This window comes from Rhinolophus sinicus, chromosome 2 (genome assembly GCF_057876585.1).
Source record: "Rhinolophus sinicus isolate RSI-liver-muscle chromosome 2, RSI-T2T, whole genome shotgun sequence".
Lineage (NCBI taxonomy): Eukaryota > Metazoa > Chordata > Mammalia > Chiroptera > Rhinolophidae > Rhinolophus > Rhinolophus sinicus.
This window is the reverse complement of record NC_142502.1, coordinates 43,232,033-43,257,735: the sequence shown is the minus strand read 5'-3', so window position 1 is coordinate 43,257,735 and position 25,703 is coordinate 43,232,033.

Here is a 25,703-nt window from a genome sequence, read left to right as displayed (position 1 = left end):
GGGGTTCTGTCCCCACCCTCCACCCCTACAGGCTCTCACCTCACAATCTACACGATAAGCGTCTTCCGCTAGGGGCCCTGTGCAAGGAGCCTGGGGGTGAATGCAATATCCTGGACACAGCCAGGCTCTCTGGGCACAGCCAGGGTTTCTCAGGGCACCACCAGTACTTCTGGGCACAGCCAGACTTCCTGGGCTTCTTAGGGTACCACTAGTTTCCCTGGACACAGCCAGGGTTTCTCAGGGCACTGCCACTCTCTCTGGGAACAGCCCGACTTCCTGGACACAGCCAGGGCTCTCAGGACACTGCCACTCTCTATGGGAACAGCCGACTTCCTGGGCACAGCCAGGGTATCTTCAGGGCTCAGCCAGACTTCCCGGACTTAGCCAGGGCTCTCAGGGCACTGCCACTCTCTCTGGGCCTCTCAGGGTACTGTGCTGGAACAACAGCGACTCACAATCAAGGTGCTTACATATTCTCAACGGCGGCCAGTCAAGACACAAAAGCAAATATCCCCCAGTTCCACTACATGGTGGTATGTTCCCAAACAGTCCAGCTGTCCATTAAATTAGCGATGGAAGGCAATTCCCCATAGTCCATAGTCATTCGCCAGGGCTGTCCTGGGGGTGAGGAATGACCTTGACCTCACCCTCATCTCCCATGGAGGACTCAGCAAGCCTTTCCTCCTGGGACAAGTCCCGCATCCGGGCTGCCTGAGCAGGAACTTCCCGGCCCACAGGGCCGCAACGACCTTTGCTTTCTCCAGCCTATGCTGGTTGAGGAACTGTCCTCATCTTTCCACCTCTCCACGGGGCTCCATCTCTCCAGCAGCTGCATGGCTCCATCTCTCCAGCAGCTGCATGGCTTTTCCTGTGCTGGTGGGAGAACCGTCCACGTCCTCCCACCCCTCCACGGGGGTCCAGCTCTCCGGCAGCTGCTCCTCCTGGTCTTCCTGAGACTGCGTGTTCATAGGCACAAACTGCTCTGCTGCCCTTCGGAGAGCTTTGGCCGGCACTATACCCTGCTCGCTGCGCCATGTGTCGTGCAGGGAGGCCTGCGGGGTCTCTGCTCCCGCTCCCCACATAAGAATGCAGGATATGGTGAGGCCAAAAAGGAACACCCACGGAGCCATAAGTAGGGGAGTCATATCACTATATTCTCGCTGGCAGCACTATACTCTCTCTGGAGGCTAGATCCACACTGTCCGCAACCAGCCATCCTAACTGCAATCTGCGCTTGCCAGCCACCATCTTCTTGCTAGCCCCCATCTTCTGCTAGCGTAGCCACAGCAGTTATATTAGTGGCCAATGGCTCACTGGTTACAGCTGACGGCCAACTAGCCACAGCTGATGGCCATGCAATCACAGTTGATGGCCAATTACTACCTGAGCCAGCACCTTTCCACGTGAGGCCGAGAGCCTGGAAACTGCTTCTTGGGATTCTGTCCCCACAATTAGTATTAAATCAATTGAATGTTTACTTAAAACAGTCTTTGGCAAGGTAACACACAACAGAAAAACATTACACAATAGAACCAGTATACAAATACATATTTATCTAACTGAAACAAAATTTCACAATATAGTTATGGGGGCAGAGCCTCAGAAAGTAGTTTCCAGGCTCTCGGCCTCACATAGACAGGTGCTGGCTCAGGTAGTAAATGGCCATCAACTGTGATTGCATGGCCATCAGCTGTGGCTAGTTGGCCGTCAGCTGTAACCAGTGAGCCATTGGCCACTAATATAACTGCTGTGGCTATGCTAGCAGAAAGAGAAGAAAAGATGGGGACTAGCAAGAAGATGGTGGCTGAGCTAGCAAGAGTGGATTGCAGAGAGGTGGATGTCGCCAGTGAGAATATAGTGGTATGACTCCCCTACCTATGGCTCCGTGGGTGTTCCTTTTTGGCCTCACCATATCCTGCATTCTTGTATGGGGAGCGGGAGCAGAGACCCCGCAGGCCCCCCTGCATGACAAATGGCGCAGTGAGCAGGGTCTCCCGCATGACAATAGTATTTACCTTTATTACAGGCAGCACACTCCAGTCTATCCCATCCGACTTTGCTTAAAGAGATAAACCTTGCGATCGAGACCCCCTAAATTGATTTCACAATGTTCTGGGGCTAATAGTTTAAGAAACACTGCCTTTTTTAGACTTAATGTATAATGAAACTTACTTCAAAGTTCCTTTTCATTGAGTATATGTAGTTGTACAATTAAGTTTGCAAACTCATCTTAGAAAAAGTGCTACATACCTAATTGCTGAATATCACTATGGTCACTTTCAAAGTACTCCCTTTGGGAAGCTATGCACTGATGCCAGTGCCTAGTCCACCCTTCAAAGCAATTTTGGAACTCTTTTTCTGGAATGGCCATCAGATCTGTCATTGTATTACGCTTGATGTCCTGAATGTCATCAAAATATCTTCCTTTCAATATTTCCTTTATCTTTGGGTAAAAAAAGAAGTCATTGGGGGTCAGCTCAGGTGAGTAGGGAGGGTGTTCCAAGACAGTTATTTGTTTACTGGCTAAAAACTCCCTCACAGACAGTGTCATGTGAGCTGGTGCATTGACGTGATGCAAGGGCCATGAGTTGTTGGCGAAAAGTTCAGGTCTTTTTCATCTAACTTTTTCATGCAGACTTTTCGGCACTTCCAAATAGTAAACTTGGTTAACTGTTTGTCCAGTTGGTACAAATTCATAATGAATAATCCCTCTGATATTAAAAAAGGTTATCAACACTACTGCAACAAAATTCACAATCTTAATTTCCAACCTCGTGTGTGTGTATATATATATATATATATATATATATATATTACATATACATATATATATATTACATATACATATATATATAATGTGTGTGTATATATATATATATATATATATACACACACACACACACACACACACACACTAGTGAAATTATGGCAATATTATAGAATTACTACAGCTTAAAGGTTTTGAGAATGCTGAAAAGGCTTGAGAGGTATATTGTTAAAAGAAGTATGAATTAACTTTCTTCTGTTTTCAATATATGTTTTGCTTAGCTGAAATCATGAATAATATTTCCAGTGGTAGTCTTTAGTGGTGGTCTTTAAGAACACTATCAATGTTTATAGTAATGTTGTGGGTTTGATTTATTGTTAAAATGGTCATTAGGCCTACCACCTGGTTTACCAAATGTAGCTCAATGAATATTATTTACAGTCTAGAGATTACTAAGGAGAAACTATCGTTAACTTTTTTTTATGGAACCTAATGACTTTTATTAAACATGTTTGCCAATTATCAACATCTCACACAGCTTCATAGATCATTTAATAAAGGCATGAGGGGCTCAAGGAAGAAGTAGCAGACTCTCTAGTACATAGCCAAGTTTCCCATAAAACAACATTTTTTTCTCTTTCTCAGTTAATAAAAACATTATATTTTCTGATACTTCCTTTCTTTATGCTTCTGAATAAATCCATACCCACACCTGCCCTCGACATTGTTTAATGCATCCACCACTTGGGATAATATTTTTCTGGACGTTACTGTGGCAAAACAGTGAATTCATTTCATCTTAGTGAAATTCTAGAATCATCTTAGAGAAGAGCAATCCTTTTTTAAGTTTGAGGAAAAATAGCAAATAGAGAACAATGAGCAGTGAATGATAAGAATATAAAGGGCAATATTAGAAGTGATCATAATCTAAAGACATAATTCAAATGAAACAGAGTAATGTGGATGTTTATCTAATTAACTCCTCATAATCCCCAGTATCCTGTTTCCCTTTGCCTCTCCCTCAGTTTTTAGTTTAATTGTGTTTTGTTCATTTTATATATCTGTTTTTATGTTTCTATTTTCTGTTTGTTTCTCACCATAAATTGTTCTTCCTTGTTCCTTCAGTTTAAAATAGAAGGATTTCTTGTTTTATATTTCTTGAAGAAAAACGAGCATTTTTAGTTACTACTAGATGATCTTCCTCAATTTACCATTTCATAGGCCAGTTGTCCCAGACAGATAAAAGTTTTTGACTCACAGTCTACACCTGCACTGTCAGATACAGCACCACCAGCCACTGTCATTTAAATTTTAATTTTAAAAGTTCAATTTCAATTAATTAAACTGAAAAGAAATTAAAATTAAGTTTCTCAGTTGCACTAGCCACATTTCATGTGCTCAGAAGCTACTGTTACTAGTGGCTAGACAGCACACAGAGAATATTTCTGTTATTGTAAAAAGTCCTGTTGGTCAGCACTACTCCACACTCATCGTGTAGTTTCCCGAGAGGGACAAGGAATCCATATGGCCATCTTTAAACAGGAATTAAAGGCTGGGGATCCTTTGAGACAATAATCTCTATGGTTGCAAAAAAAGTCCTAAAAAGTAAAAAACAGAAAACAAAAGCAAAGTAACTTTTCTGAAATGGACTGTAAACAGTTTGGCTGATCTATTATTTTTTTTTTCCAGTTCAATTTATTGAATCAACTTATTGAATTGGTCCACGGAAATTTATACAGGTATGTTACAAAGCTCTGCATAATATGTACCACCAGTGACAGGAAGATGTGAGAGAAATGTGACAGGGAAGCAAGATTTACCTGCTTCAGTAAGAAAACCCCAAATGATCTTTTGACATTCCCTCTACAATAGATGCTAAGATAATTGTTTTCAGACTTCAAAAGAATTAGAGCCTCATATGCCACCTTGTCATTTATAAACAAATTATTCTCACCATATAAAAAAGGCTTTGACATATTTATTATGTCAAATTGAGTTCAATTCTACTCAATACATATTTATTAAATATCTCCTCTGAGCAATTCTCTCTGCAGAGAATAACACAGGTAAGCATAAAAACATCCTTTGGATGAGACTCATGGTCCAAGAGAAGTGGACTGAGTTTACATAATTGTGAAGTCAAGTGAACAAGGAGAAGTACATGTAAAGAGGCTAAATTAATATGCAAAGTCAAAAGGAGAAAATCATTTTTAAATTCAGGAGAGGAGAGTGGTGGCAGGAATGGCTTCATAAAGATTTTGAAGAGGGTCTTGAAAATGGAGGAGTTTTAAGTACTATCTTGGGCAGGAAGAACAGCCTGAGCATATAGCTCAATACCTTGCAGGTACAAGGTGTGATCAAACAATACGGTGAATGTTTAAAAAAAAAAAAAAAAAAAATTAGAGTAAAAGACACATTGCCATTAATCCCCCTCAAAATATTCCCCCTCACTTCAAACACAATTATTCTATTGTTTTTGCGACTTTCTGAAGCAGTTCTGGAAGTCCTCTTTCGTGAGTGTCTTTAGTTGCGCTGTCATGGCTGCCTCGATGACCTGAATCATTTTGACTTTGGGGAAGAGCCAGAAGTCACATGGTGCCAGATCTGGTGAATAAGGTGCATGAGGACACACCGTGATGTTTTTGACAGTAATTGCCATACCAGGAGTGATGTGTGACATGGAGCCTTTCCATTGTGATAAAAAAGTATGGTGAATGCTGCTGCCAAGTGCCATCCAACAGAAAGGCAGGGATCTTTAATATCCTGTTGCCAAATACTCTTATCTTTTCTCTACACCAGTTGCTCTCATGCTTTTCCTGGTCTCAGGATCCTTTACACTATTAAAAACTATTGAGGACTCCGAGGTTTTGTTTCTGTGGGCTATCTCTGTCAAGGCTGCTCAGCAAACCTTAGGAACAGTGTGTGACAAGTTTCAGCTACTCAGTGCAGTCAGTCGGATGTGAGCTACGGTTGAGAGAAGGTGTGTTTTAAAGTGGGCTGTAAATCATCCTCCATCATGACAACGCTCTGTGTCACACATCGCTTCTGGTATACGGCAATTTCTGTCAAATAAAAACATTATGGTGTGTCCTCATTCAACTTATTCACCAGATCTGGCACGGTGCAACATCTGGTTCTTCCCCAAAGTCAAAATAATTCAGGACATCGAGGCAGCCATGAAAGACACAAAAGAAGACTTCCAGAACTGTTTCAGAAAGTCGCAAGAATAATGGGTTGAGTGTGTCAAAGTGAGGGGGAGTATTTTGAAGGGGATTAATGGCAATGTCTTTTACTGTAATGCTTTTTTTATTTAAACACTCACTGTATTTTTCGATCATACATCATAGAGCTCCTTTGGCCAGGGCCTCTCTGAGTTTGGTCACATACAGCACTTGTGAAAGGTAACTGGAGACTGGTGAATTGGAGCTGTGTTGTAGAGATCCTTGAATGAAAGGGTGACATGTATCACCTTGTTTTGTTGTTGTTGATGAGCAGAATTAAGAGGGGAAAATCAAGATAATGGAAAATTCTGTGAGCTTGCAGTATCTTGCCAGTCCTATAAATTTGTGTGAGAGACAAACACCAACTGAAATTGTTTAGCAGTTTATAAAGTGCGTTCATGTTCATGATTTCATTAAATAAATTCTTACAAAAGCTATGTGAAGTAGGCCTTATCTCTAATTTATAAATAATGTAAGTACAGTTCAGAATTGTGTAACTTGCCTCAACTCACTAAATAACTTGCAGAAGTTATATTTAGAAAAAAAAAAAAAAAAAGGTTTCCTGTTGCCAAATACTCTTATCTTTTCACTACACCAGTGGCTCTCATGCTTTTCCTGGTCTCAGGACCCTTTACACTATTAAAAACTATTGAGGACTCCGAAGAGGTTTTGTTTCTGTGGGCTATCTCTGTCAAGGTTTATGTTAAAGCTGAAAATTTTATAAAATAGTATATATTCATTTACATCAATATAATAAGCACATTACATGCTAACATAGATAACTTTTTTTTAACCAAAATAACTATTTTCAAAACAAAATAATTACTAGGAAGAGTGACATTATTTTATGTTTGACAAATCCCTCTAAAGTCTGGCTTAATGGAAGATAGCTGGATCCTCAGATCAGCTTCTCCTCAATCTGTCAAAATATATTGTTTTAGTTAAAGCATATGAAGAAAATTCAGCCTCATACCAACATGCAAGTGAATAAGGGAGGAATACATCAACAGCCTTTTTAAATATTGTATATATTCATCTTTGATATTATGCCAAAAGATCAATTAGAGGTAGTTTCTTGAAGGTTAACGCCAATGGAATTTGAAACCATATCAAGGAATTTTGTGTACTGTTAGTTTGAATTCCATTAGTCCATATTGCACGCTGAAAGACTCCTTTATTCATGAATGAGTATGTAATGACAAGCATTGATCATATGGAACATATTGGCTTACGGAGTTATGCATCTTCTAAATTTTTTTACATTAAAAAAAAAAATCACCTGTTAACATCACTAAAGTCTTTTAAGTATTTCAAGCCACAATGGTGAATACAAGTTTTCCAAGATTTAAATTTTCCCTTGAAAGTTCAAATTTTATTATTGAAAACAAATTCTGTCAGTTGTTTTTCTTGAAGTGACGGGCTCACTTCATTACTTTTCAGGAAAATGTCTGCCAAATACCCAACTCTGAATGACTATAATCCGTTTGTCAATTGTTCTTTCAAGTAAAAATCGTGTTTCATGAAAAAGGGTGGCCAGTTCAGCTTTACAACTCAACCACACAGATGCTTTTGCTCAGGATTACCATCAATTACTGTACTTCAGTATGCAGCAAGTACTTTATGCATACTTCTCATTTTGACACAGAAAATATTATAGGGGTGAGTATTCAAGGATAAAAATCTAATGAAAGTTATAAATTTCACTTTTTCACCTAGAACAATCATCAGTGAAATCGGCATATATATATATATATATATATACACACATATATATATATGTGTGTGTGTGTGTATATATATATGTGTATATATATACATGTATATATATAACATAAAAGTGTGTGTGTGTGCATTCGTGTATGTACACATATACATACAAGTACACATAAAAGTGATGGTGGTAAAATTAGTAGTACATTAATGTGAATTGTGGCAGTGACACCAAACTGCACAAGTGGTAAGTAATGCAATGATTACTAGTGCAGTTTGGTGTTACTGCCTTAAATCATGTTTCAGGTGGCAGTAATTTTACCCCCATCACTTTTGCACCATCAGTGTGAATGTCATGGAAAAGAAAAATAACAACCAAGCATTATTTGAGAATAGGTTTGACCTGCTGAAAAGGTCACAGGTGTCTATGAAGCATACTTTGAGCACTGCCACACTACACACGTATCTTGCTTCTCCTAATTCCTAGTATTGTGTTACACAATGATAAAAGATAGTCACTAAATAAAACTCACTGAAAATACTATTTAGTGTATTAGAAATCCCAACCAGAATATAAATGGTTTAGTTCATTAAGCAGTTTATTTATAATAAAAATCAAGTGGCCCCCACACACTATTATGGATTGAATATTATTGTCCTCCTAAATTCACATGTTGAAATCACAACCCCAGTGTGGCTCTATTTTGAAATGAGGCCCCTGAGATTGTATTAGGATTAAATGAGGCCATAAGGGTGGGGCCCTACTCAGTAGGATTAGTGTCTTTATAAGAAGAGACATCTGAGAGCTTGCTCTTGTTTTCTCTGCCATGTGGGACACAGTCATAAGGTAGACATCTGCAAACCAGAAAGACAGTCCTCACCAGAAAGTGGCCCTGCTGGACCTTCATCTGGGACTTCCAGCATCCATAACTGGGAGAAAACCAATTTCTGTTATTTGAGCCATTTAATATTGTATGTACTTTGTTCTGTGATATTTGATATCTGGTCTCTGGTATTGTTGTAATGGCAACCTGAGCTGAATGACACACGCACTTACTTTACAATTCATGAAAACCCAGTCAAAGCCCTGGAATTTGTTTTTTTAAAAAAACATATGGTTGTGGACTTACAAAATGCAAAATTGTATTTTAAAAAAAGCTACATATCAAATGCCTAAAGTAATGAGACATTATACTAACTTTACATATCGGTTCAGCTTTAATGTTAGGAAATTAGATTAGATGATTATGTTCCTTAATGCCCCATGCATGCCAAGAGCTTGAAGAGTCTGGATATATTTTCCAGAATCAATACTCGTTCTTTAGCAGTGACACGGTAAGCAGACAATTGTATAATGAAGCTGTCTGTCTTTATTTACACAATGTATTTTTGTATTCAGTAGGCCAGAAAGAATAGTTCTGTGTAGCAGCTGTCATTGTATTTTTTTGCTTATCTCAGTCCTGTCTGCCAGTGTTATAATTCACCAGCTGACACCCGCCTTGGCAGAAACCAAGGGCAGTGATTTCATGTCAAAGCAACAACGGGGCTCTGAACTCTGACACAATTCTTCTTAGTTCTAGCTAGTACAGGGGGATTCTTTGAGTTTTCTCTCCTTCTGTTGAAGCATCACCCTGCTGGAAGGGGAGAGGGAGAGGGAGGGAGATGGGGACTGTGTGATGGAAATGAATACTGAGAAACAGTTATGGCTCTGTCTGGTGCAGTGGAACAGGGTCACAGGAAGACAGAGCCAGTTGTGAGGGATAAAGGCTGAACGCCCAGATAATGAAATTCCTGCTTGTTTGATTTTGCAGAGTTGGAAGGATATGAGAGCACATTTGGTATCCAAAAATACACTTCTGTTCAACTCACACTATTTGGAGGTTCAAAGTGTAATTCCTGGCACTTTCTGATTTAGGAAGCTTAGATTCGGGAATAAAGGACGTTGATTGTAGTCATTAAAAATAGCCCTGTTTTAGTTGTGAATGCTAAATAAAATAGAAAACATACGTGCTGACATTATTTCTACTTATTAATGTGGATAGTTCATATAGGTCTTACTCTGCAGACAGAATAGGCAGAATAACAACAGACTTCAGAATGTTGGCTGTGTCAAATCTGAGAGGCATTGGTCAGATCATCATTACTTTTTTAGTCTTTCCTTTTTATAGTTAAGAAAAAAGTGCATGTACTCACTCTAAGAATCCCCTAGATTTCCCACAATATACCTAGAATGAGAACCGTACTTTCCATTCTATTTCCTGATACAGAGCGTATCACAAAGTGTATAGTAAAATGCAGAAATGAGAAAACAAACTAGATAACTGAGGCTTTCAATATCATCCTTTCATCAGTTATCTTAATTCATCAGCCAAAAACAAGTTTAAAGCTAGAAATATTAAGCTAAGTGCCCTAGTTTTCCTTTTTCCTTTCTGCATATAGACATAATTTGGTTAAGAAAGCTTGCAATAAGAGGATTGCCTTAAAAGTAACCTGATTTCCTGTTGTATAAATGTCTGACATTTCCTGGCAAGCTATAGGCCAGTTCTGATAGGACCGATGCATTATAAGAGAATACATTTGAGTTGTTTCTGATTGTGATCTTAGTATTGTGTTACTGCACACATACGAATGTGGAGAGAAACCTTATGTGTCAATACTGCAACTTACTGGGAATAACAAAACAGGAATTAACAATTCAAAATCTTTTAAGTAACACTACAACATTGGGTCCTGTAACAATAGACCAATAATGGGTCAACAATCATTAAGTACAAAAAAGAATAAGGAGGGTGGGGGGTGGGAGATGAGGGTAAGGGGGATCAAATATATGGTGATGGAAGGAGAACTGACTCTGGGTGGTGAACACACAATGGGATTTATAGATGATGTAATACAGAATTGTACACCTGAAATCTATGTAATTTTACTAACAATTGTCACCCCAATAAATTTAAAAAATAAATTAAAAAAAAAAAAAAAGAATATTAGTTACGTATGTTCTTCTCACTACAAAGTTGACATCACAGATTTTCCTGATAAAGGACAATTTGTAGAGAATGTTTTGGCTATGTGTACTCTTGAAAGATAATCCTTATTTGAAAGATGTTTGCAGACATTAGTTTTTACCTTAAAACTCATAGAATAACTTTAAAAGTATCAGGACAGGACACACTTACCCAAAACGCAAAGAACAACCTCACTCCCATCTATTGGTTCTACTCTGCTTGGTTTTTGTTTCTAATTCAAAAATTTATACTTTTGCTTTTACTATTTTCTGTATTCTAGTTCTTGAGTTGTTTTTAGTTCTTGAATGATTATGTCAGTTATTTCCCAGTTTTCTTAATTTTCTAATAATATAGATTAAAGTTATAAATCTTTTTCTAATATCTGGAGTCAGGGCACAGAGGGAGTCTCTGGTCCACAGGTGCCTCCCGTGATATTTTATATAATATTTCAATTTCTTTTAATTCTTAGTATTTTCTAATTTCCAGGGAAGTAGTTTAATCCATACATTATTTAATTGTATTTTCTTCTGTTTTAGAAGTACTGAAGTAAAGAAATTAGCTTATATGTTAATTTCTGATTCAGTTAAATTGTAGGCAGAGAAAATTGTATGCTATGTATTCTTTGGAATTTTTTGAGTTTGTGGCCTTATGAAAGGTCACTTTTTCAGTCCAGTTGAGCTTAAAAATAATAATATATAACATAATAATATAAAATATATATTCCATTTACTAATTTTATTGTTCAAATTTTCTAACACTTACTAAATCTTTTTCAGTTAAATCTATTGGTTTCTATAACATGTGTTAAAATCACTACTATGGCTATTATTTGGCAATTTCTCCTAGAAATGTTATCTATTTTACACTAGAAAATTTGAAGTCACATGGCTATATGCAAAAAGTAAATGATTGCTATATCTTGCTAGAGGTTTGTTTATTTATAAGTGTTTATTGTCCCTAACTATGCTTATTTCCCTAAATTTTATTTTGCCTGATATTAATATTGCTCTAACCACTTAATGTGGGTTAGAATTTTATGCTGTATCTTTTTACATCTCTTTATTTTCAACATTTCTGAGTCATTTGATTTAAGTATATTTCTTGTTAGCTATTTGTTTTGGGAATCCAATAGATTTTTCTTTAGTAGCAGCTACAATCCATTTACATTTATTAAAATTACTGATACATTTAGACTTATTTCGACCATCCTTTTCTCATTATATATGCTTTTAGTTATTCCCTGCACCTTTTTAATCTTCTGAGAGTTAGAAGCTACGAATAGCATATAAGTAAATATATAAGTAAATACATAAAATATGTATGTATAACTCAACATAACTATATATCTATGTGTGTGTATATAAACTCTTATGCACTGACCACTCTCTTACATATGCACATAAATATACATGCATTTCCTTCATTATTGTTTGGAATTATATATATTTTAAAAATTATTATTTTTATATTCAATTACATTAATCAATAGCTTCTAAATTTAGTGTTTTTTAAATAACTTCAGAATGTACCCTATTCCTCTCTCTGGGTACTTTCTGAGTATATTCTTTAGTAGTTTTTCAGTGAAAAATATCTACGAGCTATATAACCTTGCACCTACATATGTTTGAAAATGTCTTTATTGCACATGCAATTTTGAAGATAGTTAAGGTGGGTAGAAATATTATACTAGGTTAACTGTTTTATTCCCGTATGCCTTTTAGGATATTACTACTTTTTCAGCTTCTATGATTTTTTTTAAATCTTGGTGAGGAATAAACTGTTTGTTTAATTATTGTTTATTTGTAGGTTAGTCAGTCAGGTTTCTGCTTCAGTAATAGCACATAATAAAAAAAGAAAACTGTAAAATCTCAGTAACTTAAAACAGCATTCATTTATTTCAAACTCACAGGTCTATAAATTGACTGCAATTCAGCTGATCTTGGCCAGGCTTGCATGGGCCTTACTGGTCCCAAGCTTTCAGTCATGTTCAGGTCTGTTTCTTTGGTGTTTATTCTAGGACCCAGGCTGAAGGAATAGACATGCCCTTCATGAATGAGATCAAATTCAAGAGCTTTATACTTAGAGGTTATACATTGTTAGCTCTACCCATATTCCATTAGCCATGTGCAAAATCAAGGGACCAGGGAAATACCAACACCAAACCTGGCAAGGGTAGGAAGGAAAAGTTTATAAGCAAATAATATAAATCTCCACAATATGTTAACTATCTTCTCTCTTGTAGCTCTGAATATTTCTTCTTCATCTTTTATCATAATCAAAATTTGTTTTTCATTCAAACTGCTTGGCAGTTGATGTCAACCTTTTAATTTACAACATATCTTTTTTTCAATATTAAAAAAAATATTTCATGCATTATCTTCCAATATTGGTTATAGGACATTCCTTTTTTTATTATTATTAAAGTTTATTGGGGTGACAATGGTTAGTAAAGTTACATAGGATTCAAGTGTACAATTCTGTAATACATCATCTATATATCACACTGTGTGTTCACAACCCAGTCAGTTCTCCTTCCATCACCATATATTTAATCCTGTTGACCTTCATCTACTACCCCTCCCCCCTTACCCTCTGGTAACCACTAAACTATTGTCTATGTCTATCAGGTTTTGTTCCTTTGTTTTTTTGTTGTTGTTTTTTTCCTTTGTTGCTTTCAGTTTTATATCCCTCATATCAGTGAAATCACATGGTTCTCAACTTTTTTCTGTCTGACTTATTTTGCTCAGCATAATAACAATCTCAAGATCCATCCATGTTGTCCCAAATGGCACTATTTCATCTTTTCTTATGACAAAATAGTATTCCATTGTATAGATGTACCACATCTTCTTTATCCAGTCATCTTTCAAAGGACACTTTGGTTGTTTCCATGTCTAGGCCATTCCTTTTATTAGCTTCTTCTGGGATTTCTTTTAAACATCTCTGAACCGGTTCACTCTACTTTCCATGTGCCTTAGCTTCTCATTTATTGATTTATGTATTGATTTTTAAAAATTTATCTTTTTTTCTCCTTTACATTCTGGACAAACCGCTGGACTATCTACCTAGTTTCACTTTGTGTCCAGTTTAAAGTAGACTGTATATTGACTTTTTTTTCACTTAGCAAACTTTTCATTTCTACAGCCATACCCTTCTTCTCCTCTTCATATGCGTATTACTGGAATATACCATCTTTCCTCAGGCTTCAGCTAACCCATCAACGCCTTTGTAAAAAGGCATGAAAAATTGCCCATTCCTCAGGATGTACACCACCTTATATCAGGCATATGACCCACTGAGTGGACCGAGTAGTTATGGTTAGCCCACACTCACCTAATTCCCTGGGAGCAATCAGGTGAGTATGGGCTCATGCAAGACCCTCCCTGCATAACCATACTCAATGACCCCTCACAATCCAATCGATACTCAAAGTTCTATAGTCTGGCTACTGTCTCTACCTCTTATTGCAAGAATAATCCAAGGATCCCCAGATACCACCAGGATGCTAAATCTCAATAATTCTTTAATTCTCTTTTCCTAATCCCTCCGCACAATTTGATGTCAGTGACTACTTTTTCTCACTTATATCTGAAAATAACCTACCTCTTGGTTTTTAGAACTCTAATCTTCTGGACTTATACCTGACTTTTACCCATAGTCTCCATTTCCTCTGCCTATTCCTTAAATGCTAATGCTTCCCAGATCTATAATTTTAGCCCACCTTCTATACATTTTCCTGGTTTATCTCACCCACTTTCATAGCTTCAACTAAGACCTGGTAAATCTCAGATGTTCATCTTTCACCCACATCTGAACTAAGCTCTCACCAAGCTACACATCATATGTCTGATCTTAGATAAACCACATGTACATTTACTAGATGTGCCCAAAAATACTCATCATCTTCCATGTAAAATCTCATCCTCTTCCTGAATTGTCTCCCTTCCTGAATTATCTGTGCTGGCTTTTGGCATCATTGTACACCCAGTTGTCAAAGCCAGAATTCTAGACCCTCTTCCCTTACTCTTCATATCCCAAAATCACTGAGTCATATCTATCATTTCTACCTCTTAATTAGTCCTTGAATCTGCCTCCCTCCCTCCCCCTCCCCCTCATCTTAGTTGCCATTACCTTGTTCAGGCCTCATCCGGGATTATAACCAACACTCATACCATGTTGGCCAGACAATCAACTCTAATGCGTCTTTTGGAGAAAAAAAAATTAATATAAGAGCCAGTCTTATTTTACTATAAGACCGGGTATGATATGATATGACTTGATATATGATATAATACAATATAATGTAATACCAGGTCTTATATTAATTTTTGCTCCAAAAGATGCATTAGAGCTAATTGTTCAACTAGGTCTTATTTTCGGGGAAACATGGTAGCTGGCCTCCCCATTTGCACTCTTGCCTGTTTACAAAGCAATTTTAAACCACAACCAGGCAGTGTTTTCGCTATAACAATCTGAATAAGTATTCTGCTACTTAAACTACTCCTATGGTCTCACAAGGCAGTAAAATCTAAAAGCCTTACCATGAACTATGAGGCCTTTCATACTTGGTCCCCCTGTAAATGTTTTCCTGCAGGATTCTCCACATTGCACCCTATGTTCTAATTATACTGATGTACTTGTAAGTACATAGCTCTTCTAATTTAGCATGTGCTGGTCTCTCACCTCTACTTGCTCTGCTGATGACCACTTACTCTTGATGGTTGAACAGAAGGGTCATCTCTCCTTGGGAGGCATATCTAACGCCTTTGCATGTTCTATCAGAGCAACCTCTTTACATCTATTGCATTACATACAACAGCATATTAGAATCGTATTTATACATCCTGCTCTCCCAACTCTCCTATGAGCTCTCTTATTCATTGATTTTTAATTTCAAAAAACCTTAGCATATAATAGATGCTCACTAATTTGAATAAATAATAGGTAATTATAATAATTTAATGCAATATAGCACGTAAAAGTTCTTGATATCTATCAGATACACAAATAATTTATTAGCGTGTGAAACAAGTCATATTTTAAGATAAGAAATGTGTGGAAGCTAAATGGATGGATGTTAATGAGGTCTCAGAGAGGTAAGAATAACCAAAGACACGAGCACTTAAAGGTTCTTTTATTTTCTCCACTGTCATATCAAAGTGAACCTGAAGGCATCAGCATACACTATCCTTAAGTCTCATTTATTCATTTTTTAAAAATTCCTTGTGCATTAAAGCAAGAACACCTAAGAGGTTCTTTTTTCTAGCATGTGAAATAATTGTGTGAGATGACTTTGATGATACAGTAACTGAGGTAAGAATTTTATTGAATTCCATTTCTTGAAACTGACAAGAATTTACAAACCATGGAGTCAAATAGACCCATGTTTCTCTTTCTTCTTCATCACATAGGGAGATTTATAGTTAGTTATCTGTCAGAAAAGAAATAGGTCCAAATGTGTTCTTTTTTGGAAAAATAAATTGGCTTCTCTATTAGATTATGAGTCCTGGTAAGGCACTAAACTCACCCAAACGTCATTATAATCATTGGTACAAAAGCACCTGATACTTTGCGATACTCTTAGTAGTAGATGATGCTTAAAGGTAGACGCCAACATGCTTCCTATGTGTTTGAATGAATGTATCCTTTGCTTCTGCCTTAGGAGCAGAAGGAAAGGTGTACAACTAAAGACTACTTGGAACCTCCACATACTTTGTAAAGGGGCTAAGAGGAAGAGTGCAAAAAAAATTCATCCTTAATGTAGAATTTTATTTTAAATACATGATTTTCTTTCATAGGACAAAAAGAATGCTGTACCAGCTTTGTAAATTAATACAAATAACAATTAGAATACCTTTAAGCATATTTGCATGGCAGGATAACATTTTTTGAGATATTAATTTTTTGGGTGTTTTTTTTTGTTTTTGTTTTTTTATGTTGGTGTTTAGAGTTTTTCCTTCTCTCCATTAAGCAGGCTACTCAGTGTGTTCACTGCATCAGAGATGAATGTAACAGAGTGAAAATATGAGAAAAGGAGAATCTTCTGGAGTTTATTGCCTAAATCCTAAGGCCTTAGGGCTATGGAGACGTAGGGCATGGATAAATTTGAGGGAGAAGTAACTAGTGTGAGAGAATGAAGTCTCTTCTCACCAGAAAGGGGTATGTTGAGAGCAGATTTTTTTTCTTTCCAGTTTGATTGAGAAATAATTGACATACCTCCATGCGTAAGTTTAAGGCATATAGCTTGATGGTTTGCTGTAAAGATGTTGAGACGTGGTGTGGGTGAAGAGATCTGAAGAGAGATAGAGACACAGAACTGAGGAATATTTTTTCAATGGGCTTCGCTCTCAACTTTTCAGCCATGTGGTAGCTGAATGTGCATCAGGATACTATTCTGTGTCTATGATGATCAGAGCTCTGGGCTGCCTCGGGGCGAAGTGATCATATGTCATCTCTTCAGCCCTCCCTTACCTCTGTGTATTGAGGCCAACAACGCTGAGAAACATTCTGTCCAATTTCCTGCTATTGTCTGGCAGTCTGTTCCCTTCTCTGCCATCACTTTCCTAAGCATGTGTCCAGCATGAATGATACTGCCCATAACCTGAAAATTGCCTTATGTGACCACTTTGACTCTCATAACATTCCAGCACATCCACAAACCACAAAGCATACTTCCCTGGACGGAGAGCAAGGAGATGGGCATTGAGGAAATGTAAAGGCCCTGCACCTGTATTTGGTGAGGAACTGGGTGGTGCTGCATGGAACTAGTCCCTGGAACCAGAAAACTCTTCAATGGCGAGGGGAGGGAGAAGAGGAAGTTCTTCCCTTACTCAAGGTATTTCTCCCAAACATATTATCTACTAGTGCTTTTACATTTACATTTATTTTATAGACATTTTATATATGAGGTCTGACAATTAAGTTCGTGAACTTTGTTGAAGCAACGTTGCTAACCTTTTTTTTATATCAGAGGGATTATTTATTATGAATTTGTAACAACTGGACAAACAGTTAACCAAGTTTACTATTTGGAAGTGCTGAAAAGGCTGCATGGAAAAGTTAGACCAAAATGACCTGAACTTTTTGCCAACAATTCATGACTCTTGCATTACGACAATGCACCAGCTCACACAGCACTGTCTGTGAGGGGGTTTTTAGCCAGTATACAAATAACTGTATTGGAGCACCCTCCCTACTCACCTGATCTGGCCCCAAGTGACTTCTTTCTTTACCTGAAGATAAAGGAAATATTGAAAGGAAGACATTGTGATGACATTCAGGACATCAAGGGTAATATGATGACAGCTCTGATGGCCATTCCAGAACAAGAGTTCCAAAATTGTTTTGAAGGGTGGACTAGGTGCTGACATCAGGGCCTAGCTTCCCAAGTGGAGTACTTCAAAGGTGACCATAGTGATATTCAGCAATGAGGTATGTAGCACTTTTTCTAGGATGAGTTCTCAAACTTAATTGTCAGACCTGATAGTTATTCAATGAAGCTGGTAATTCTTATGGTATAAGTACATTCTTTCTATTTATAGATATGATATATCCTCTGTTTTACAGAAGAAATTGTATACTGGGCACCCACAGACTTATTTATTTGGCTCACATGGTGTTTTAATTAGAATTAGTTACCAGATTTTACATATTTGGAGATTTCAAATGAAAACCCAGGTTTCTGAATACTCTTGCAAACCTTGATCACTAAACAACACTGGAGCTGTTCTTCAATGTCAGCAACTGACTACAGCTGAGTAGATGCTGGAGGCTTAAGACAAGGCGAGTGCTTGCCAGGCACTATGCCCACAACCATTTGATTCATTTTCTTTCCTCTCTGGAACCTTCAACATTTGCGTCTAAGAATGCATGCTTGCGGAAGTTTAATATCCCTTCCAAGAATTATCTAGCCTTTCAATTTCAAAATGAAATATGGTACACAAATAAAGACTTGTGACACACACATACATGCTTCAATAAAAATGTAAACTATACATACAATCATGAATCAAATCATCCTCAACTCTAAATTATTAAATGTTTCTTATATTGAAAGAAAGCTCTCTAGGATTTAAAATACAAGGACTGCATAGGGAGAGTGATAGCATATGTGCAGCTGAAATATGATGGGTCAATCGAAGAAGAAATTTTTCACAGAGATTTTAAAAGAATAGTCAGTTTTCCCCCTTAGAAAAATGAGTGTTGCCTACACTGAGCATAGGGTCAGTTCTGTAATACAGAATAAGGACTAGAGTCCCTCTTTGGATTAGGAGACCTGTGACCACTTGTTAACACTTACTTTAAAAATTAGCTCTTGAGTTATAAAATTTTCCAAGAGTTCAAAAGATCCTTTCCTGAGAAGAACCTCCCCTTGCTAATTTAATAAGAATTCTAGTCATTTAAGCAAGAATGATTTTAGATACAACTGCCTCTGCCACTCCTTCAAGTAGATATAAAAGAGAACTCAGGGCATCCCTTTGGCCTAGATAACTCAGAATTTAGAGAGTTACATAAACACACTCAGAAATTCAAAGGTGGGCCTTTCCTCATCTCATCTCCTGTCTGCGTCATGCATTTGCAATACAAGACTTTTAGCTGGCATACAGCAAGTAAAATGTGCTGGCAAAAGAAAATTTAATTGATATAACTTTCAAATACTGCAAACACTGCATAAATGGTGAAATGGTGGATCTCTCTTTTTGTTCTACTAAAATCCTGTGACTTTAAAGAGAACACAAAATGTCAAGCCATGAGAAAAGTTCTGTGAAATATTTCTTTTCAAGGCCTTTTTTATTTTTATTTTACATTTATTTGCTATTAGTCAATATACTCAATAAAAAGCTTTCATCACTTTAAAAATTATTTTTTTTCCAAGAGGGTTAACTATTGAGGCATTGTCTCCCTATTTTATTTCTAACTGGTAACTGTTTGTATTGAAGGCTACTAAGATTTCCAAAGTACTTAGTAAGTATTGACTAAATCTGAAGAATTCTGAAGGTTTATGCATTTTAATCTGTGTGATGTGACCTTAATCTGTTCAAATTTAAATATATACAAATACTTTTAAAAGACTCATTAACTACTTAGACATGATTCTTTATTTTTTGTGATGCCTACTTGCATCAGAAATTTTAAATGCAGCAGAAAATATGTCTTGAAAAAAAAATTAGGCATTTGTACCATGATGGAAATGTTCGAAAGTGCTTTGAGGGAAGTCCATTCAATTTCACTGACATTCATAAATGATGACTAATGCATTCAAATAGAATGAGTAATTTACCAAATTATGGACATTTGGATGGGCTCAGAATGAAGATCTTGTTTGTTTCGATCTGCCCTGAAGTGAATCTCAATGAGGTTTACTTCATTAAGCCAACTCTACAAATAGGCTTCAGTCACAATCCGAACAAAAGCCTTGACATGTAAATAAATGTGCAAATGATGGCCGGCTACATCACTCTTTTTGTCCCCAGCCCACTCAGGAAGAGTCAACTACATCAAAAATATCAGTCACAAATAGATGGCACCATTGTACTGATCACACAATTGCCAAAAAAGTTTCTCTTGACATGGTGTTACTGTTACATCCACCCTCCTGCTGACCACAAGTTCCCTCTTCTAGCAACTGTGGGCCCTCCTGCAAAAAGCGGTCCTAACAATTTCCCTCCACACTTGCCCATTCGTGACTCTCAAATGACTAGCACCTCCCACAATGCACCACAACAAAAGGCACTGAAACTTAAAGTACTTCTTTTGAAGGGTTTCCACCCCCTCATAGAAACCAGAGATAAAGAGCAGCAGCAAACCCCATATCCAGTGATAGTAACATACATATCACAATGTATGTCCTAGGATGGTCCCCAAAGCTTATACAGAGTTTGGCGATTTCTGTAAATGTAATAAACCCCAGTTGAAAAAAATAAAATAAGTTCTTCATATAATTTTTTCATCTATATCCCAAGATAAGTTAGACCTAGTGCATGTCTAGTCTAATAAATTCTGAACATTTGAACTGAGAAAATAAAAAAAATAAATAACCTTTGTCTCTGATAAACTGAATTGAATTAGTAATACTACATTTTTCTATAGGCAATTACTTCATTACTTCAGCCTCAGCAACAAATACCTACCTAAGTGGATTTTGCTTATAATTGGAAATCTTACTAACACCATATCCAAAGCACTTCTAATAGTTGTCTGTTTTTCTGAGAGACGTCATGATCCTGTCTATTGTGAGCCTCTTTATTCGGATGCTTCATTTAAGAACATATACAGTATCAAATACACAAAAGATACAAGCACACATGCTGCAGATAGGGAAACGAGCAAGATGGAAATGGTTTCTGAATCCGTGGAGATTAAATCTTGCAGAGAACACATATGTTGACCATTTGACTGAGGAGTGACATGGGTTGTAAAGTAGAAGTACACAACTCTATGGAAGATTACCACAGAGGGCCCTAACCTAGCATAGGGAGCAAGGATGACTTCTCTCAGGATTGATGTTTAAGTGGAGACTTAAAAGATGAGGGGGCTGATCACGTGAATATGTAGCTCGAGGAGAAAAAGTACATGACTGTACGAGCAGTACAGTAACTGCTTATAAGAAAGAGAGTCATGTCGTGTATACAAACAACTGGAAAAAAGCCAGTGTGGCTGGAGTGAAGAGGGGGACAGAGAGTGGCCAAGAATGAGGTGGGGGAAGAAAGCATGAGCCAGATCATCTTGGCCCTCAGCTACCATTAGACTTGATGGACTTTACCCTAGAGATGACTGGGAGTCATGAGAAGGTGTATTGCGTTGCTAGAGCTGCCATAACAATAGCTGAATGAAGACATTTATTTTCTCACACTTCTGGAAGCCAGAAGTCCAAGATCAAGGTAGTGGCAGGGTTGGTTTCTGTTAAGGACTCTTTGCTTGACTTGTAGATGGCTGTCTTCTCCCTGCAAGTTGTCACGTGGTCTTTCCTCTGTGTGAGTCTGTGTCCTATTTTCTTTTTCTTATAAGGACAACAGTCATATTGGAGTAGGTGCCATCCTAATGACCTCATTTTAACTTAAGCTCCTGTTTAAAACTGCTATTTCCAAATGCAGTCACATTCAGCAATACGAGAGTTGAGAGTTTCAACATAGGACTCTTGCGGGGGGCACAATTCAGTCCATAACAGAAGATTTAGCACAGGGCAGTGACATGACCCCAGTTATGCTCTATATGTTCACTCTGGTTGCAATTTTCATTGGATGAAGTAAAGGGACAAGAGAAAGCCCAGGGTGCCATGGAGGAGGCCTGTGAGGTACTCCAGGGACAGGTTTGCTGGGCAGGGCCCAGCTTTGTTTTCTGAGAAGGACTGTGGTTGTCAGAGGGAAATCCAGAGATCAGGTAACTTGGAGAAGGGACACTTTCTCCTTTGTGACAGGAGGGGAGGAGGAAAGAAATGGGGCAAATGGAGGGAGATTTGTAGATATAATGGCAGGAAGTTGAGGTGGTGTGCTTTCATAGTTTCTATTTTAATTTTCTGTGAAATAAGACGTCTGCTAAGAACAAGAAGAAAGCAAATTATAGATGTGAGTTGAGTGGAAAATGTTTTAAGTTGCCATTCCAGAGAGTGGGGAAGCAAACTGACAAGAAAAATCTCATTCGAATTTCTGTGGAGTTAAAAGCCCCCTTATGATAGGTGACCATGGATTTCAAATGGCCAGCTTTGTGTTGTTTCTTCTGTGCTTGATTGTGTGGGCACAGATGTGGAGGCGCAAAGTTGGATCCTTTCAGGATTCGGGTTTCTCAGGCCAGAAAGGAGTCTCCATGGGATTGCTGGAGTCCTCGGCCACAACCGTTGCAACTAAACTCCTGGGAATTTCCCAGGTGCTTAGAATTTGAAGTTATCTTTAGCAGTAGAGGATGGAGTAGTAGGTATCTACTTACAGTGCTGCTGAAATAAAAACCTCCTGGGAGCATTTTGCTTTGTGGTGCGGCTCTGGGAACTGTCCCCTTGTTCATCTTGTAGCACACTCTGTGAGCCATAGCTCCGCATATCCAGACTAGATAGATGCACTAAATCTTTTTTATATTTGTATACTTCAGCTATTTAAAATGTCTGCTTGGCTGTACATTTCTCTGAATGGGAAACATGCTTAGAATTTAATAAAACAAGTATTATGATCATGCCACGTAGTATATAACAAAACACAAGATAAGATGAAGAGCTTCTGCCTAGAAGCCCTCATCCTGCTCTACTTCCTAAAGTTCCACTGGGTTTTTGCATCATTCTGGCTGTCTTAGAAATTGGAAAAAAAAAAAAAAAAAAAAGTTTCTTCCCTGAAACATTGTGGTAATCTCTAGGAGTCTGAATGCAGAGGAAGGATGCCTCAGAATGCCCAGGAATTTAAGGCTTCACTTCCATCAGCCCTTGTATCATGAGAATTCTTTTATTCCAAACTGTTCCATTGCCTCCCACCCACTCCCTAACACACACACACCCTGTCATAGTCTCAAGTTCCTCAAAACCATAGGAGCTCATATTTCACATATCTCAAAGGGAAGGAATTTTAGGATATAAATTCCACAACACTAATTGTTTTTACATATGCTACTACTTACTGTGTTTTGCAGCAGGATATGGACTCTTGGTGTGAAATACCAATAATGACAAGGCATTTGCCAACAAAAAGAAGCTGGATACTGTACAATGTTGTGCAAGCAAAGTGTCCCTCTAAGATAACGCCTAGATATTTTAGAGCACAGTATGCTTTTCTAAAACTTACAGCTGAGGCAGGAATTGAATTTTCTGAAGAATTGCATGATTTCTGTGTTAAAATACATGATACAAGTTACAATATTAAAAATGGAAACTTTAGAAAGTATCTATTGTGTGTTCATCCTAGACCATAAAACCATAATATTTTTCTTAAAAATATATGCTATTCTTCCATTGTTTAAGTTGTAATTGCAAACAGGAAAAATAAGGTACTACCACCTGCTGAACGGGAAAGAACACTGTTGAATTTAATTGCTTTTAGTAATTAGAGAACTGAATTGGTAAGAAAGGAAGAGGTAGAAACAACAAAACATGTCTGATGGTATTTTTAGCAGATGATATCCTCAGAGAATCACTTATTATATGGGATTCCAAAGATAATGAATAGGAGTCCCCAATTTAAAGACTTAACTGAGCCAGAATTATGACAGCTGGCCCCCTTGCAATGATAGTAACCAAACTTCTAATTCCAGTGCCTTTTATTAATTTAGACAATTGTTTCTACAGTCTAGTTCATTTCTAGTTTCAGGTCATTAAAATTAGATAGCCAGATGATAGATAGATAGATAGACAGATAGGTAGATGATAAATAGATAATATAAACATGTATATGTTATAAATTCTATAATTCTTTTCACTTTGTACAGAATTCTTCAAAAATAAAAAGGGGAGAAACATAATCTATATAGCAGCTACAAATATCGATCACCAGTTCACATGGTCTTCCAATTAACAACAAATCTTCCTTCATATGCCTCACCATCAGTTATCTCACAAACTTCCTTAAGACTACAGAAGAAAACACTTCATGTTTTGTAGACAAGAAGTAAATTTGCCTAAAGAAATAAAGTAGTCATAATTTCCTTAAATTGGGGGGAAGTTTTGCCCTGGCTCTTTCTTTGCTGTATTTCTTTTTTACTGTAGAAACAATTTAGATGCCGTATGTTCAAACATATCCTATAACGTACCAGGATCTTATTTTATTTGTGAAAATCACTGGTCTCAAAGAGGCAAACAAAGAAACAAAAGAGAGATAGTTCCACAAAGCTATTTCACCAAAATCAAATGACTATTAAGAAAAAAAAAATGTGGCAAACAGACCTAAGAGTTTGTTATAAACTGGAAGTGTTATGCCGTCCAATTCTCAGTGAAAGACCAGAATCACTTCCTTCTGCCTGAGGTCTAAGAAAATCATGTTGATGTGGGACACAAACTATTTGCTGTAATAGTTTTTCAATTCCATGGACTTGTACAATCTTCAGCTATGATGCCATGAATTTATTTTTAGATTCCCCAATATGATACTTTATTTTCTTTCCTATTCCCTTCCTCCTACACTGGTGCGTGTAATTATGCACATCTAAGAACACAGTGACCATCTCTGCCATCCCATGGCAGCACAGCTTTGCCATTCAGGTCAATTTCAGTGACTACAGTTTCTGTTATTTCTCAAAATATCAGGAACTGAGTCTTCTCAGGATACATATCACTCTGCTTCCTACTAGCCCGGGCAGTGTGTTTTCCCCATGGAACTTCCTCCATTCCCACAGACACTTGTACCCTGGAGCCAAGATTGAGCTGTGGTCAGGTGGGAGTGGGGGTACCACTTTCTCCATGACCTAACCTTCTCTGTATTGCTCTAGTCTGCTCTGATTGAAATTACCAACATGATGGTGTGTAGATGAACCCTGAGAATGAACCATCTCTTTCCACAATTGTTCATATCTTTTTGTTGCCATCTTCCCCTCGGTGTTTACATTCTTACTTCTCTCCCTTCCTCTCGACACTTACTCTCAGGCAAGGGTGTGCAGAGCTTTCACAGGGATCTGCAAACACTTTAACATGACTGTGTGATTCCAATACTAGGGATGATTCAACTTCACAACAAAAACAAATTCTTAAAGCCAGGAACTGTGTCTCCATTTGCAGAATTTCAGGCTTGAGCAAGTATTCAGAAACACTAATTTTGAACATACCACAGAGATTACCTCAGGTAGTCAATCACCTACTCTGACATCATTTTTTAAAATTCTATAAGGCTTGAGTGCCTACAAGAAATCAGAAAGTGTTTATAATCTAGTAGAAGAAGAGGGGCCCCAAAAAAGCAAGGTCATTTCAGTGTTAAAGAGGGAGACACACAAAAAAAGTAAATTCATCTTAGGGTATCAGTAAAAGCTTCAGGGATGAGGTGATTCTCTAGGTCTGAAAGGTATGAGATATTTTCTAGGTAAACAAAGGAGTGAAAG